Raw genomic sequence first — 6000 nt, 5'->3', positions numbered from 1 at the left:
GAAATTTAACCGGAAATGGACACAAGAAGACTTCCAGGTACTGGAAAATTGCCATATAATGATATGGTCTTGGTTTAATGGGCATAGTCATATGTTTAGAGTCATCGAGCTGTACATTTAATACTTGTGTTTTTTCTATTGATATGTGATATCCTGAAAAATTTATTTCTTTTTTTTTAATTTTTTTATTTATTATTTTTATTATACTTTAAGTTCTAGGGTACATGTGCATAACGTGCAGGTTTGTTACATATGTATACTTGTGCCATGTTGCTGTGCTGCACCCATCAACTCGTCAGCACCCATCAACTCGTCATTTACATCAGGTATAACTCCCAATGCAATCCCTCCCCCTTCCCCCCTCCCCATGATAGGCCCCGGTGTATTTCATTTTTAAAATCAGGAGTCTTTGTTGGAAACGTGAATGATATATCTGTGAGTTCTTGGGCCACACATTTTGAGTTACAGCATCCAAGCCTTGGATTCTCTTCCCTCAAAAGGAGCTGATGAGGTGATTATTGAGATCTTTCCAGGCTCGGGTGAGAGCGACTGTAATGCCTCTGCCTACTTTGGTCCTTGACTCTGCCAGGTTTCAACTTCTAATTTCCCCATAGAGTTCTTTAGTCTTTTCTCTCCTTATCAATCCAAGGTCTTAGAAACAAGATTTAGAGTCCCACATGGTAACACCCCATTGTGAAAATGTTGTTCTTAGAATTTTTTTTTTTTTCATATTTGGAACTTGTTTAATTTTCTTTGTTAGATCCATGGTGAAATAATTTCTACATCTGAGTATGTAAGAAAATTGTCATGAAATGTAGTAACTTTTCAGGTGTTTTCTGCCAAATTTTTTAAAAAAAAGTATACTTTAAGATACTTTTAGGTTTACAGAAAAATCACAAAAATAGTACAGAGAGTTCACATATACCCCGTACCTACTTTCTCCTATTATCATCTTATATTAGTATGATAACTTTGTTACAATAAATATGACAACAATATTGGTACATTATTACTCACTAAAATTCCTAATTTCTTCATATTTCTTTAGTTTTTAACATTTTTCTTCTGCTGTGGCAGAACATTTTGAAATAAATTGTTGCCTAATACTCCTTGGAGTAGTTAAAATAAGAACATTAATCAACCAACTTGCTAGATCAAGTGTTTTCTCAATTTCTCCTATAATTGCCATGGCATTTAGGTCCTCATCCATCCCTGAGACAAAAAAAAAGATGAAACAACCATTGCTGTAACTTAGATGCCTCTTTCATTCAACTGTGACTTCCTTGAAGACAAGAAATTATCTCATTTATCTTTGTATCCCTTGCATCAAGCCTACTGCCTGGTACATAGTAGGTGTTCATTAATTTTTCTTGAATTAAAATGAATGAGGAAGGCCTTCATGAAACCTTTTGCCAGAGACAATTTTAACTTGCATTCAGTATCCAAGGAGAGTGGGCGTGCTGCTTTGGCAATAGCTCTGACATTGAATAATCTGGATGTTCCAAATTTCTTGTTGCTCATTTATTTTCAAAAAAAAAAAGAAAAGAAAGAAAGAAAGTTGGGGGAAGCAGGAGAATATTGTGTTTGCAGAACAGGCAGACACATCTCAGACTCATCACCCTGTGAGATGGATCAGATGAGACAGCAGCAAGACCAAGGCCACCTGCCCTGCTGCTGTCTTCTGACCGCTGATGTTGCCTTAATCACTGAGCCGATGCAATTTCCTGCTGCTAACCCTCTCTATGGTCCACCGGGAGGTCTCATTTGTCACTGTCATTGCCTTTCAGATCAGCAGACTATCCATCTTTAGGTGGGCCCTCTCTCAGTGTCTTGTACAGGTGTCTAAAAAGCATGTGGTCAGCATGACAATTCAAGACAGTGACTCTGCGTGCCTAAATATGAAGGCAAATCTATGCACTTTGGTATATAAACTTTATTAATAGTGATTTTGAAGAGCAAGTAAATTTTAATCTCATTTCAAAGAAGTAACACTTTATTTTAATGTATCTTTTATAAACCGCATTAGTTTTATGTCTATATAATTTAGATGTTCCATGGGAAGAACTTGGTTAAGTGAAAAGCTACAATTCAATCAACCCTACCACCTCTGATCCTACTCTGAGCCTCTGAGCCCAAACCAATCCTGATTTACCTCCTTCAACAGTCCTACGTCCATCAGCTGAAAGACTCATACATACCTGACTGTGAAAAGGAGCGCTTCCCATATACAAAATGCCTCCTTTCTGACATTTGACTTGAATAAAGCTAGCTTTCTTATTTATTAAACAAGCACCTATCTTGCCCTTACTATGTGCCAGACACAATTCTGAGAGTTTTGTAATCACAAACTCATTTATTGCGGTAAAATCTCATTTTATAGATGAAGAAACTGAGGTGCAGACAGACTCAGTGTTTTGTTCAAGTCATATCACCAGTAAATGAAATTCTAACTAAGTACATCTTGTTCTTGAGCCTGTGCTGTTAACCACTACAGTCAGATAACAGAGGTTCTCTGGACCTAAACGTCAGGCCAAAATCTTCCAATAATGTATTCATTTATTCTTTCAGCTCTGGCCCAGAGGAAAGGAGAGGTCAAGGAGAAGGGAACAAACAAGTAGTCCACAAAATTGTACCCTCTACCACTTTCTCTCACATTTTACACCTCATTGTCACCAGTTGGATCTCTGGAAGCAGATGTGGAGATAGTGTTTGAAGTGCAAGATGTTCACAGATTCCCTGTGAAAGGAAAGAAGAGGAGGCAGAATTGGGTAGAATGGGGCAGGGAAGAAGTTGAGCTGCAGTAAGGCAGGGCAGAGCCTTGGCAAACCAGCAGAGAGCTCTGGAGCTTATATGGTCTGTCAAAGTGGCCTTGGAGAACTGAAATGGCCAGACCTTATATACCCAACTTGCTGAGTTACCAGATTAGGACTGTCCTGGGAAGGGCATAACTTCCAATGAGGCAGCTCTGCAGCTGAGGCAGTTCCTGAAGGCACTAACACCTGGAGCCTGCTGCCAAACACACTCCCACAATGGGGAATTTAGTCTTTCCTTGAGAGGGATTTAGTCATCTCCACATCTACCAAACTCAGAGTAAGAGTCCATGTCCTTACAGTAACCTAAAAGTCCTTATACTACCTGACCCCATTACCCCTTGGAGCTCACCCCCACATCCTGTGCCCGTGCTCACACTGACACAGACACACTGGCCTCCTTTCCAGGCAAGCTCCTACCTTGGTCTTGTCTTTCCTCCCTTTTTTCAGATATTCTCTTGACTTGTTCTTCATATCTTGGCTCAAATGTTACATTCTCAATGAGGTTTGTGTGATCCTCATTTTAAACTTTCTCACTTTCCCCTACTCTCAATGCCCCACCACCCCCTCCCCTGCTTTATAGTTTTTCATTGTATTTTTCTTCTTCTGACCTACTATATAATCAAGTATGACCTACTACAAGCTCAGGACAAGGGAGAGGGTGCTAAGTTCATTTCCTATCTCAGAAAGAAGGACTATGAATATGTAAATCTTTCATGCCATCTCTATTAGACTCAACATGATTCTTATACCTCAAACAAAAGAAATGTGCTTTCATTCTAGTTCTTAGAACAATCAAGTACTACTACTAAATTTTTCCACCAAATTCACAGGGATGGTATACTTGGCTGATGACAGCACCTGCCTAATGTCTTCCTTATTGGCAAAGCCCACTGATTTCATCTGCAGTTTTGTATGAGATGCACTCTGGCATCTGCTACTGAGATATCAGTGGATTCTTTTACCCTTTCTCATTCCTTTTCCCACTTGGAGTGCTAGCCATGAAAAAGTGGGTGGTTAACATTTTACTAGTCTTTTACCAGCTAAGCTTTTTAGTAAACTCTGCCCTACTACACTAGTTAAGAAGGTGAGCGCTAGATTCAGACTGCCTGGGCCCATGGCTCCGCCACCTTCCAGATCAGTGTTCTTTGCCACATTGTGAACAGATCCATGCTTCAGTCTCCCCGGGTGCTACATATCACTTAGGGCATCTTAAACACATACTCCCCTGCCTGAAACATTGTTAGGACCCAGGAATAGTAGTTATTACTGCTCCATAGTCCCCGCTGTCTCTCTCTCCTATCTACTTCACCCACCTCTCTCACTGAGAGCTGTACTGCTCTCAGTTTTCCCTGTCCTTGAGTCCTTTTTCCAAGCATTACAGTATTCTTAAACACTAGCTTTCTTGCCTCATTTAAAAACCCTTTTGTAAATGGGTTTACAGCTATAGAATATATTCTATCCCAAGACTCAGGATGACCCATTTTATACTGGGGAGGGAGATAAAAATGGATTGGGAGTCCATTCAAGAGCATCTTATCCAGATGACAGGAGACATGGTCTCCTTCCAAAGCTGTAAGTTTCTCATAGCAACCCTATAAAACTGCCCAATACTCCCATGTCCCAACAAGAAAAAAAAAAAAGTGTAGCTCTCTGAAACACTGAAACATAAAACATGGTATTTTATTAAATCAGATTCTTAATTTTGAAATCTAAGGCAATATTTTAATTACTTTGTAACAGACCAGGGCTTTGGGGCTTGTTTGTTTTTATTATTAACTAAAATGGAAACCAGAAGCAAAAATAATCTGTGAGCACCACCTTGTGGAGGTATCTGCAGCTATCACATCTGTTCGGACCCTATCAATCTGGATTCCTTGAACACATATTTAATATGCTAGCCCTGGGGATGGAAAAATAAGCAGGCAAAACTCCCTGGCCTGGTGGAACTTACTTTCTAGTGAGAAGACAGAAAAGTAACAAGAACGACATAGGAAATACATAACATATTAGACAGTGATGAGTGCTACAGTGCAAAAATAAAGCAGGGACAAGGATCAGGGAAGTGGAATTGAAATTTAAAATCAAGTGGTCCAAGAAGGCCTCACCTGAAAAGGTATTTGAATAAAGGTTTGAAAGAGACAAAGCGAGATATGCCATTGCCTGGAGTCGGAGCCATCTAGATAGAATGGCACGTACGAAGTACTGAGTAGAAAAATGCCCGGTGAATTTGAAAAGGGTTGAGGCCAATGTCCAGAGCAAGGTGGAGGAGAAGGCAGGAGACGGACAGAGGGCACACATGGGGCCAGATCACACGGAGCCTTTCTGGTCACAGTGAGAATTTAACATCTACTTCGGATGAGATGGGAGCTTCAAAAGACTCTGCACAGAGGGGTAAGATGAGCCACTTTTTTTTTTTTTTTAAACAGGATTGCTTTGATCAAAGGGGTCAAAAGCAGATATAAACTGGGAGTGGTGGGAGGAATCGGTAGTCCCAGCTACTCAGGAGGCTGAAGCAGAAGTATCACTTGAGCCTGGGAGGTGAGGATGCAGTGAGCTGTGTTAGCACCACTAAACTCCAGCCCGGTTGACAGAGCAGAACCCCGCCTCAAAATAAAAATAAATATGTTTTTTACAAGGCAGAAATAGGCTATATTGCCTTTAGATGTATGCAAGAGGGGCCCTGCCCTAGACCCATGCTTTAAAGAGTTCTTCATAAAACAAGCACACAATGTACAAATTTATTTTAGTACTCAGAGCACCTTGATTAGAGATCAGGGTTCGTTTCTGGCTCAGTACAATCTGTAATCTTAAACGTGTGCTCCTGTGACTAACACCCTTCAGGAACCCTGAGAAACTCATCTCCATGCTTCTTACCCTCTGCACATCAAATGAAAGGTGACCGCCTCCAAACACCATCAGGTTTACTGGGTTGTACTGCTGCTATCATGGGTATGGCACGGGAGGAGCTGACAATGGGTGGGCTTGATTAAAAGAAAAGCAACTTAACTTATCAAGTCTTTCCTTTTGGGGAGCACAAATACCATAGATAATAGTGTATTATACATCAGTTGTGCTGGGTATTCATTTTCTTACTTTTTCTTTGTGTTTCATTTTACCATTCTTGAGTTACTCGTGAATTGCATGGCATTTGCAAAAGTTGCATATTTAATGGCTAAAGGATAAGAAT

The sequence above is a fragment of the Macaca mulatta genome, chromosome 2 (genome assembly GCF_049350105.2).
Source record: "Macaca mulatta isolate MMU2019108-1 chromosome 2, T2T-MMU8v2.0, whole genome shotgun sequence".
NCBI lineage: Eukaryota > Metazoa > Chordata > Mammalia > Primates > Cercopithecidae > Macaca > Macaca mulatta.
Note: the sequence above shows the minus strand (reverse complement) of the source record.